This window comes from Scyliorhinus torazame, chromosome 7, assembly GCF_047496885.1.
Source record: "Scyliorhinus torazame isolate Kashiwa2021f chromosome 7, sScyTor2.1, whole genome shotgun sequence".
NCBI classification, from domain to species: Eukaryota; Metazoa; Chordata; class Chondrichthyes; order Carcharhiniformes; family Scyliorhinidae; genus Scyliorhinus; species Scyliorhinus torazame.
In genome coordinates this window covers 87,169,155-87,181,783 of record NC_092713.1, presented here as the reverse complement: position 1 = coordinate 87,181,783, position 12,629 = coordinate 87,169,155, and the positions used below count along the sequence as shown (strand labels likewise).

The 12,629-nt window shown below is 48.5% G+C and overlaps 1 pseudogene; it reads left to right on the top strand.

The window, feature by feature from the left end:
- Nucleotides 1–8,962: 8,962 nt before the first annotated feature.
- Nucleotides 8,963–12,613, top strand: LOC140427346 (zinc finger BED domain-containing protein 5-like; annotated as a pseudogene).
- Nucleotides 12,614–12,629: the final 16 nt, after the last annotated feature.

Sequence of the window (12,629 nt, the reverse complement as noted above, 5' to 3'; positions counted from 1 at the left end):
CCTGGAGCAGCGAGCCAAGTCGGGAGCGACACCCCGGATGTAGACTTCCTGGGGAAGGTAAAAACACGTTCATGGGGTGTGTTATTAGTGGCGGTGCACAATAGTGACCGGATGGAGTGTAGAGCGTCAGGTAGGACCTCCTGCCAGCGAGAGGCTGGGAGGTTCCTGGACCGTAGGGCCAGCTGGACGGCCCACAAACCGTCCCATTCTCCCGTTCTACTTACCCGTTTCCCCGTGGGTTGTAGCTGGTCGTCCTGTTGGAAGCTATACCCCTGCTGAGCAGGAGCTGACGCAGCTCATCGCTCATGAATGAGGATCCCCTGTCACTGTAGATGTAAGCGGGGAAACCGAACAGAGCAAAGATGGTGCTGAGGGCCTTGATGATGGTGGCAGACGTCATATCGGGGCATGGGTTGGCGAAGGGGAATCTGGAGTACTCATCGACCACACTGAGAATGTACGTGTCACGGTCGGTGGATGGGAGGGGCCCTTTGAAATTCACGCTGAAGCTTTCAAAGGGGCGGGAAGCCTTCACCAGGCGCGCACGGTCTGGCCGGTAGAAGTGCGGCTTGCACTCTGCACAGACCTGGCAGTCCCTGGTGACTGTCCTTACTTCTTCGACGGTGTAGGGCAGATTGCGAGCTTTGACCAGGTGGTACAATCGAGTGACCCCCGGGTGACGAAGGCTGTCGTGTAGGGCCCGGAGTTGGTCCACTTGTGCGCTGGCACATGTACCTCGGGAGAGGGCGTCTGGGGGCTCGTTGAGTTTACGGGGGCGATACAAGATCTCGTAATTATAGGTGGAGAGCTCGATTCTCCACTGCAAGATTTTATCATTTTTATCTTGCCCCGCTGTATGTTATTGAACATGAAGGCTACCGACCATTGGTCCTTAAGGAGAGTGAATCTCTTACCGGCCAGGTAATGCCTCCAATGCCGCACAGCTTCAGCGATAGCTTGGGCCTCCTTTTCGATGGATGAGTGTTGAATTTCAGAGGCATGAAGGGTGCGGGAAAAGAATGCCACGGGTATGCCTGCCTGGTTTAGAATGGCGGCAAGGGCGACGTCTGAAGCATCGCTTTCTACTTAGAAAGGCAGAGTCTCATCCACTGTGCGCATCCCAGCCTTGGCGATGTCTGCCCTGATGCGGGCGAAAGCTTGTTGTGCCTCGGCCGCGAGGGGGAATTGGGTGGCGAGCCTGTGCGATTCCGATGTCGGGATGTCCGGAGAGCCTGTGGGGGACAAGATGGCGGTGCCCATGGTGTGCACATTGCGGGGTCGGGACAAGATGGCAGCGCCCATGGGGCGCACGTGGCCGAAGGGGGACATGATGGCGGCACCCATTGGTCGCACATGGACCCGGGAGAAGAAGATGGCGGCTCCCATTGTGCGTCTGCCGTGGGGGAGGGGGCAATAGCGGGCGCGATCGCAGCGACTGCGCGGGCCTGGCACACAGCCGCGAAGTGGCCCTTTTTACTGCAGGCTTTACAAACTGCAGTGCGGGCCGGGCAGTGTTGGCGGGGGTGCTTCTGCTGACCGCAGAAGTAGCAGCGTGAACCCCCGGGGTGTGCTGATCGGCGTGCGACGCAGGCGTATTGGGAAGGCAGGGCCCCGGCTGAGGAGGTTTTTCGGCAGGGTCCAGGAGGGGTAGGAAGGAGTAGAAGGGTGGGCAGCACGGCGGGAGGGGTACGATTGTACGTTATGGGATGCGACCATCATGGAGAGTGCCAAGGTTTTCGTCTCCGCCAGTTCGAGCGTGGCCCCTTCCAGTAATCGTTCTCGGATGCGGTCCGACGCAATCCCCATCACGAAGGCATCGAGCATGAGGAGATTCGCGTGTTCGGCGGCCGTAACAGCCTGACAGTCACAGTCCCGGACGAGAGGAATTAGGGCCTGCCAGAAGTCTTCGATGGACTCACCAGGTAGTTGCGAGCGGTTGGCGAGAACATGCTTGGCGAAGAGCGTGTTCGCCTTCTGCGCGTAGTGTTCCTTAAGGAGTTCCATTGCTTTTGTGTAATTCGTGGCGTCTTGGATCAACAGGAACACGCTGGAGCTCAGTCTGGAGTACAGGACGTTTATCTTCTGAGCCTCCATTGGCTCAGGGTCCGCAGCCTTGATGTAGGCCTCAAAACATGCTAGCCAGTGAGTAAAGTCTTTTCTGGCGTCGGGCGAATGCGGATCCAGCTGCAGCAGGAGGCCACGCATCTGACTGTAATAAATTGATGCATGATCAATTACACAAAGACTAAAGTTGGGTACAACTGTGGCTTTATTACAGTCAGATGCGTGGCCTCCTGCTGCAGCTGGCGAAATGGCAGGGCACTGGAGGTCATGCATATTTATACAGTTCTCCATGGGCGGAGCCAGCCGGCAGGAGCTACCGGCGAACCTGTCGTGCAGGTCCTACCTTACATCTCCTATTACAGTGGTTCACCACACAGGATTAGGCGGATGAGATAGTGGGGAACAGGTTGGTTCCTGTTGAACTTTTTTTAGTGTAAAATTCACAATGCGGTGGCCTAATTAGGAGAAAACTCACCTATTCATACAATCCCTACAGTGCAGAAGGAGGCCATTCGGCCCATCGTTTCTGCACCAGCCCTTGGAAAGAGCACCCTACTTAAACCCACGCCTCCACCCTATCCCCACCTAGCCTTTTGGACAGGAAGGAGCAATTTAGCATAGCCAATCCACCAAACCTACACATCTTTGGACTGTGGGAGGAAACGGGACGACTCGGGGGAGAAAGTGCAAACTCTACACAGTCACCCCCCAAGGCTGGAATTGAACTCGGGTCCCTGGAGCTGTGAGGCAACAGTGCTAACCACTGTGCCACCGTGACACTCACATCACTGTGCCGCCATATCACTGTGCCCCTGTTCCACCCTAAAGGTCTTCTTACCGACCTCCCATCCTCCACAAACTTCAGGCAAACTAAAACTCTGCTGTACATGCTCTGCCCAGAACAAATTCCTGTCCAGCAATCATTCCCACCTTGTTAAATGTTATGCAGTTGTGCTTGTTTAAATAAAATACTATTTCTAATTTTTTTTCTGCCTGTATTTTATTTAAAAAAGTAAACTAATCCTATTTATGACTGTGGAGGACTGCCAGCCAGCTACAATATATGCACTTGCATTCCACTCAACTCTCCTGTTATCTTTTCCTGAAACTTTTCAAAAGCTAATGAGATGAAACATCAAAATGCAATTACCTATTCAAAAAACAATGACTGCAGCAGACATGGATTAATCAAATTCCTCTGGAAGGAATTTAAGAACTTCACCAAGACGGAGATCATAAATCAGAATTCTGTACTGAAAGACTGTAAAAGGCTGTTTCCGGGGTCACATGATGTGAATGCGGGAGCAGTTGCGTTTTCACGAGCTCTGGCCCTGCTCATCTTTTAATCCTTTATTTTATCCTGGTGCGCATTTAATATTATTTTTTTCTTAGGTTACAAAGCTTGCACTAAGTCCCCGGAAGATCCTGATTGGTGTTTTTGCAAAGACGAACCAAGGTAAACCGTCACAATCCTCATTTGTTCATGGCAGTCGGAATGGGCTGGGGTGGGGCCACTTGCAGAGGCACAGTTACTGCTGAACGGACTCTCACTTTGGCAGTACTGTGTGCATCCAGAAGATGGCTGCTATTGAAAATGTTGTTTTGGTTGAGGATTTCGGCTCTGCGGTGCAAGTCATTAGAGCTCACTTTGAAGAATTGTGGGGTACCTTTAGGATATGGGTGGAAGAGCATGAGAGAGTTCTTGCACACGAGAAAACACATTTGTTGGTAAGTGCCCGCCTTTGTGTCACTGAGACCCTGCTGCATAGTCTATCATGACAGGTTTGGGAGATGGGGGCCCGTGAGCCCGATCCCTGCGAGAAGCGTGAGGTGAGTTCCCCATTGAATTTGAAAATTGTCTGCCGTGCTTTGTTAATCATGATTTGGAGGCTGGATGTATCAGATTCGATGGAGCATAATGTATCTGTTCTTCAAAGCCAGGGGGTGGTTGGGCCTACAGATCACTGGTCTGATATCATCCTATTCCCGATGCTTGTCATGCAGGGTTAGAGGTGGTGGAGTGGGTCGAGTCACCACTCCCCAGCCAGCTGTGGGCTGCCTGGGCTTCGGAGAGACAGCATGGTGGAAAGGATGGTGCCTCGTTCTTCACTCGTTGGAAACTTTGAGAGATCCTAAACAGTGCTTGCTGATCCTGCCTTATCCTTCTCATGGAATTTGGAAGATGTCATTATTGCGCAATGTTTCTATAATCCTGGACTTTGCTCCTCGTGATCATGTTGTTGATTATTTATGGTTGTCTTTTTTCCTGCAAGGGGTATGAGATGTGAGCACAAGGACGAGTGAAGACGATTAGCCTATTCTCGCAAAATCATATTGAGTTAAGTATGTGAAATGTAATCTGTGCACAGCTTTACACCTTTTAGTTATTATGTCTTGTAAGGACCCTTCCTGTTGATTCGCTTATTTCCACAAGACTATAAGACCATAAGACATAGGAGCGGAAGTAAGGCCATTCGGCCGATCGAGTCCACTCCACCATTCAATCATGGCTGATTTCAACTCCATTTACCCGCGCTCTCTCCATAGCCCTTAATTCCTCGAGAAATCAAGAATTTATCAACTTCTGTCTTAAAGACACTCAATGTCCCGGCCTCCACCGCCCTCTGTGGCAAGGAATTCCACAGACCCACCACTCTCTGGCTGAAGAAGTTTCTCCTAATCTCTGTCTAAAGTGACTCCCTTTCATTCTAAGGCTGTGCCCCCGGGTCCTAGTCTCCCCTGCTAATGGAAACAACTTCCCTACGTCCACCCTATATAAGTCATTCATTATCTTGTAAATTTCTATTAAACCTCCCCTCAACCTCCTAAACTCCAATGAATATAATCCCAGGATCCTCAGACGTTCATCGTATGTTAGGCCTACCATTCCTGGGATCATCCGTGTGAATCTCCGCTGGACCCGCTCCAGTGCCAGTATGTCCTTCCTGAGGGTGGGGCCCAAAATTGCTCCCAGTATTCTAAATGGGGCCAAACTAGTGCTTTATAAAGCTTCAGAAGTACACCCCTGCTTTTATATTCCAAGCCTCTTGAGATAAATGACAACATTGCATTTGCTTTCTTAACTCAACCTGCAAGTTTACCTTTAGAGAATCCTGGACTAGGACTCCCAAGTCCCTTTGCACTTCAGAATTATGAATTTTGTCACCGTTTAGAAAATAGTCCATGCCTCTGTTCTTTTTTCCAAAGTGCAAGACCTCGCATTTGCCCACGTTGAATTTCATCAGCCATTTCTTAGACCACTCTCCTAAACTGTCTAAATCTTTCTGCAGCCTCCACCTCCTCAATACTACCTGCCCCTCCACCTATCTTTGTATCATCGGCAAACTTAGCCAGAATGCCCCCAGTCCCGTCATCTAGATCGTTAATATATTAAGAGAACAGCTGTGGACCCAACACTGAACCCTGCGGGACACCACTCGTCACCGGTTGCCATTCCGAAAAAGAACCTTTTATTCCAACTCTCTGCCTTCTGCCTGACAGCCAATCATCGATCCATGTTAGTACCTTGCCTCGAATACTATGGGCCCTTATTTTACTCAGCAGTCTCCCGTGAGGCACCTTATCAAGGGCCTTTTGGAAGTCAAGATAGATAACATCCATTGGCTCTCCTTGGTCTAACCTATTTGTTATCTCTTCAAAGAACTCTAACAGGTTTGTCAGGCACAACCTCCCCTTACTAAATCCATGCTGACTTGTCCTAATCCGACCCTGCACTTCCAAGAATTTAGAAATCTCATCCTAAACGATGGATTCTAGAATCTTGCCAACAACCGAGGTTAGGCTAATTGGCCTATAATTTTCCATCTTTTTCCTTGTTCCCTTCTTGAACAGGGGGGTTACAACAGCGATTTTCCAATCCTCTGGGACTTTCCCTGACTCCAGCGACTTTTGAAAGATCATAACTAACGCCTCCACTATTTCTTCAGCTATCTCCTTTAGAACTCTAGGAGTAGCCCATCTGGGCCCGGAGATTTATCAATTTTTAGACCTCTTAGTTTCTCTAGCACTTTCTCCTTTGTGATGGCTACCATATTCAACTTTGCCCCCAGACTCTCCTGAATTGTTGGGCTATTACTCATGTCTTCTACTGTGAAGACTGACGCAAAGTACTTATTTAGTTCCTCAGCTATTTCCTTGTCTCCCATCACTAGATTACCAGCGTCATTTTGGAGCGGCCCTATGTCTACTTTTGCCTCCCGTTTGTTTTTAATGTATTTAAATAAACTTTTACTATCATTCCTAATGTTACTAGCTAGCCTACCTTCATATTTGATCCTCTTTTTCCCTATTTCACTCTTTGTTATTGTAGCCTTCCCAATCTTCTGACTTCCCACTACTCTTTGCCACATTATAGGCTTTCTCTTTTAGTTTGATGCATTCCCTAACTTCCTTTGTCAGCCATGGCTGCCTAAGCCCCCCTCTGATAACCTTTCTTTTCTTTGGGATGATCCTCTGTACTGTGTCCTCAATTACTCCCAGAAACTCCTGCCATTGCTGTTCTACTGTCTTTCCCACTAGGCTCTGCTCCCAGTCGATTTTCGTCAGTTCCTCCCTCATGCCCCTGTAGTTACCTTTATTTAACTGTAATACCTTTACATCTGATTCTACCTTCTTTCTTTCAAATTGCAGACTGAATTCTACCATATTATGATCACTGCCTCCTAAGTGCTCCCTTACTTTAAGATCTTTTATCAAGTCTAGATCATTACATAACACTAAGTCCAGAATGGCCTGTTCCCTCGTGGGCTCAATCACAAGCTGTTCCAAAAAGCCCTGCTGTAAACATTCAATGAATTCCCTTTCTTTGGGTCCACTGGCAACATTATTTACCCAGTCCACCTGCATATTGAAGTCCCCCACGATCACTGTGACCTTGCCTTTCTGACATGCCCTTTTTATTTTGTGGTGCATTTTGTGCCCCTGGTCCTGACCACTGTTAGGAGGCCTGTACATAACTCCCATTATGGTTTTTTTGCCTTTGTGGTTCCGCAACTCTACCCACACAGACTCCACATCATCTGACCCTATGTCGTTTAGTGCTATTGATTTAATTTCATTCCTAATTAACAAGGCAACCCCACCCCCTCTGCCCACCTCTCTGTCTTTTCGATAGGTTGTGAATCCCTGGATGTTTAAATGCCAGTCCTGAACCCCCTGCAACCACGTCTCTCTGATGCCTACCACATCATACGTGCCAGTCACAATCTGGGCCATAAGCTCATCTACCTTGTTCCGTACACTGCGCGCATTTAAATATAGCACCTTTAATTCTCTATTGACCGTCCCTTTTTGTTTTCTTAGTGTGCTGGACCTTGGTTTACTGAGCCTTTCCATACACTGTGTCATATTTTGTGAGATGGGGACTATCGTAACCTCTCCTGAGTTCAGTCTTTTTGTGCTTTTTTGTATTCCTAAGCAGCTACGCTTCCCACTGATTACTTCACCTCTTGGTTCCCTGACTTTCCCTTCCCCCCCCAATCTCTAGTTTAAAGTCCTATTGACCACCCTATTTACTCTTTTCCCATTGCTTTTACTTTTTTATTATCACTTTTATGATCTATGGATATTTAATGGACATGCACCTTTAAGTTGAGCAGAGATTGCCTCTCATTGGATAGAGATTCATTCTCATTGGACATAGATCATAGAATCACTACAGTACAGAAGGAGGCCATTTGGTCCATCGAGTCTGCATCAACCCTCTGAAAGGGCTCCGAGGGTCAGGCCCCCACCCTATCCGTTTAACCCAGTAACACTACCTAACCTAACCTTTTGGACTCTAAGGGGAAATTTAGCATGGCCAATCCACTTAACCTGTTCGTTTTTGGACTGTGGGAGTAAACCGGAGAAGCCAGAGGAAACCCACGCAGAAACAGGGAGAAAGTGCAAACTCCACACAGACAGTCACCCGGAACTGAACCCGGGTGAGGCAGCAGTGCTAACCACTGTGCCGCCCCAGAGGAAGTGAAGAATGCAATAGTTGCAAAATAATACACTGTGCTATGAAAATTTATATTTTTAACAGAAGAACTCAGACTTTCTGGCAGGTGAGAGATCAGTGGGATTTGGTTCAATTGGTTGGTTGGTGGCCAATGGATTGGCCAAAGACAGTGGGCGGGATTCTCCACTCCCACGCCGAAGTGGCCGTGCCGTCGTGAACGCCGTCGAGGTTCACGATGGCGCGGAACGGCCCCGGTCCCGACCGATTCAGGCCCTGACAATGGGCCAGTATCGGGGCCGCGTCATCTACCCGCGCCAGGCCTTGTCGCCCGCGTAAAAGCGGCGCCGCATAGATGACGCGGCTGGCGCCGCATAACGGACGTCATCCGCGCATGCGCGGGTTGGCCGTCGCCAACACGCGCATGCGTGGTTGCCGTCCTCTCTAAGTCCGCCCCGCAAGAAGATGGCAGACGGATCTTGCGGGACTGCAGAAGGAAGGAGGTCCTCCTTCAGACAGGACGGCCCGCCGATCGCGGGCCACCCCACATTTGAGGTACCCCCCGGTGCAGGATCCCCCCTCGCCCCCCCCACAGGCCGCCCCCCCCCCCCCCCCCCCCCCCCCCCCAGCATTCACGCACCGCCCACGACTGCAGCGACCAGGTGTGGACGGCGCCGGGGGGAACCCGCCGTTTTGGCCTGGCCGCTCGGCCCATCCGGGCCTCAGAATAGCGGGCGTGCCGGAGAATCGCCATTTTGGGTGTCTCCGGTGATTCTCTGGCCTGCGGCCCGCGAAACTCGACCAGGCCGTTCCCGCCGCTTGGGAGAATCGCAGGAGGGCGTCGGACCGGCGTTCCCGGAAATGTTGGCGGCCCAGGCGATTCTCCCAACCGGCGTGTGAGTGGAGAATCGCGCCCAGTATTCTGCCTGGCGACAGACAATGATTGGGTTCAGTCAAGTGGGAGGTTTTCAGAGGACCCAGCAGCACAGCAGAACGCACCTGGAAGCTGAGAGAAGAAGCTGTGAGTAGCTCTTTCTTTATCCCTCTCTCTTGCTCTCTTTTTGCCTGTTTCTGAATCTGAAAAGAAGTCTTGAGATCCTGAAGAATCGAAAGTGAAAACGATTACAGATGGAAGCAAGAATACCCAACTGAATGCCTAGACTAAAAATAATCTAATTGGAAGATGTCCATCTGAAAGAAAGACTTTTATCTATTTATTCTTTGTGTTATTCTTTTTTTTAACACCCCTCTGTGTTTGTCTGTCTTATGTGTATGTAGAGGGTGGGGCGAGTCAAAGATGAGGGTTGGTAATTAGATAATAGTTAACCAGTTGTATTTGCTGCATATTTAATTATATTTCTTGTTATTAATAAAAATATACTAATGTTTAAATTTACAAACCTGGTGACTTTAGTTATTGGGCAACCAAAGATCAAAGACTTTGTTTTTTTTTCTAAGAATTAATAGTTAATTTCAATTGTGCTGTGACTCCGGATCAAGTGGGGCTGGAATTGACCGCCGACTATCCCAGAGTGTCATAACAGTCTTATAATCTTTGTGGCTGTGGGAGGGGATGCTGTGTCTGATCCTGGTCTGGTCCAATGGTTTGGGGGAGATTACCCTGACTGTACTGGAAAGGAGGGAGTCGGCCCTCCCTCCCAAGGCACCCAATTGTTGGATGTCTTGACAATTCTTCTTATTCTCGGGATAGGGCCTTCCATGGCTGGGTTGGAGTAATTATCCACTTTATTTTTTAGTATAACTGGGGATGGTAGGTTGTCCTATATGGAGTTGAATCCTGGGGGTATAGTTTCCTGTGTGTCAGGATGTGCTGGGCCAAGCCAGGTCCAGTGCTGTGGCTGGTATTCCATTGCTCCTGGGGGTCTGGGATGCCCCCTGTTGGGGAGGTTAGGTTTAGCTTCTTCAGTGCATGGGGACCTTGGGATGAGCCAAGTCCTCTGCTTTGGTGGATTCTTGTTGTCCCCCTGTGGGGTGGGGGGGGGGGGGGGGGGGTGGATGCCTTCCTGAGTGGCCTGTTCTCCTCTTAATTGGTGGGTGCTTGGTGGGTTCCAGGGAAGTATGGGGCCTGGGTTGGGTCCTGCTCACTTGCTATCTGTAGATTAGTTCTGGTAGTTCTAGTTCTTCCTTCCTTCTTTTCCTTTGTTGGGTGTCCTGAAAGTTTGGTCATAATTCTAACATGTTGTTGCCAGTCCTCTCTGCACACTTGTATGGTATGATGTTCTTCTGAGACTCTATAAGGCTCTGGTCAGACCCCATTTGGAGTATTGTGAGCAGTTTTGGGCCCCGTATCTAAGGAAAGATGTGCTGGCCTTGGAAAGGGTCCCGAGGAGGTTCACAAGAATGATCCCTGGAATGAAGAACTTGTCGTATGAAGAACGTTTGAGGACTCTGGGTCTGTACTCGTTGGAGTTTAGAAGGATGCGAGGGGATCTTATTGAAACTTACAAGATACTGCGAGGCCTGGATAGAGTGGACGTGGAGAGGATGTTTCCACTTGTAGGAAAAACTAGAACCAGAGGACACTATCTCAGACTAAAGGGACGATCCCTTAAAACAGAGATGAGGAGGAATTTCTTCAGCCAGAGGGTGGTGAATCTGTGGAACTCTTTGCCGCAGAAAGCTGTGGAGGCCAATTCGCTGAGTGTCTTTAAGACAGAGATAGATAGATTCTTGAATAATAGAGGGATCAGGGGTTATGGGGAGAAGGCAGGAGAATGGGGATGAGAAAATATCATGATTGAATGGCGGAGCAGACTTGATGGGCCGAGTGGCCTAATTCTGCTCCTATGTCTTATGGTCTTATGATGTTGGTTCTGCTCTGGGCCGGGATTGGGGTTAAGTTGCATCTTATGATATGTATGTAACTCACCATAGTACTGGGGTTTTTGCATATTTTCTTTGGTTTTGTAAGCATGGGTATGATGAATCCATTCTTGGCTCCTACATGGGTGTAGCTGGGTCTGGTTATCTGAAGAGGGGAGGCTGTGGTGGGTCGTTGGTGCCTTTGGTGCTGCTAGAGTTGAGGGAGATGTACTTTGGCATGGTTAATTTATCCTGATTCTTTGTGGTGATTGTGAGCTTGCATGGTGTTAGTGGGGTGGAGGGGGTACACAGCACCATTTTGCGATGTTTTCATGGCCTCATCCTGTTTCTCCCTCGGTCTCTGGTGGGGCTGTATAAGTACTTAGCTATGTTTAATGATTGTATTGAACCAGTTGTGATGCTACTCTCCTGTTTCTCTCTGTACTCATGTATGCTGAGCCATTATTCTTCTTGTTTATGGTCATAACCTTAATAAACATACTTGAAAAGAAAATGCTGTTTCCTCTCTTTTCTTCGCTCAAATTTGCAAAGTAACCATCCTGGGGAGAGAAATTAACTGCAAACAGATATTTTGGGAATAAAACATGGAAATAGTCTCCATACAACTGTACCCAGGAAGACAACTGAACAAAATGGCTGCAATGTGGAATCACCATATCGAGACCAGCCAACAGATAGCTAATCATATACTCCTCTATTTATCTTCTTCAGAAAATTGTTAAGCCGACCCTCTTATTCTACAGTCTGTAGGAATGTGTGTGTGGACCCAGGGAATAAGACCAAAGATGTAGGAGCAGAAGTAGTGTATTCTGCCCATCAAGGCTGGTTAGCACAGGGCTAAAGAGCTGGCTTTTAAAGCAGACCAAGACAGGCCAGCAGCACGGTTCAATTCCCGTACCAGTCTCCCCGAACAGGCGCCGGAAAGTGGCGACTAGGGGCTTTTCACAGTAACTTCAATCGAAGCCTACTTGTGATAATAAGCTAGTGAATTGGATATTCTGAATTCTCCCTTTAGTGTACCCGAAAAGGCGCTCAAATGTAGCGACTAGGGGCTTTTCACAGTAACTTCATTGCAGTGTTAATGTAAGCCTACTTGTGACAATAAAGATTATTATTATTATCAGGGGCCTACCACTCACTGCCCACATAAGGAGCGCAAGTTCGATGAGAGTTATCTGTCCCTGGGATTCATGCGCATTGGAGGCCAAGATATACTTGAAGGACAGTGTGTTGTGTGCTGATAAATATTATCCAACAGTTTGATTGTTCCAGCAAAACTCTGAAGATATTTGGAAACAAATCATCCTGAATATAAGAATAAGACCATACGTTTCCTCAGCAGAAAACCTAATTCACTGGCAAAGCAGTAAATCCATGATGGTCGGATCTGTCAATACTAATGACCAGAATGCAACTGAGGCATCTCACAGAGTAAGTTACTGCATTGCACTTACAGGAGAAGCCCACAAGATTGGTGAATAGTTGATAAAAACTTGCCCCCAAAACATTGTAATGTGCTTGCTAAATGAGGCAGCAGGTAGAATGATTGAGGCGCTACAGCTCTCTAACAATACTGTCGCCCACCAAATTCATGATATTGCTGATGACATTGAGAATTAGTTTGTCTCTCGGCTTAGATGTTGTGAGGCATATTCATTGCAGCGGGATGTGTCTACTGATGCGTCAGAGCTTGCAATATTGCTTGTATTTGCTTCGGTGACATTATTGAGGAGGACTTTCTGCTAAGTGACCCTATATAGAG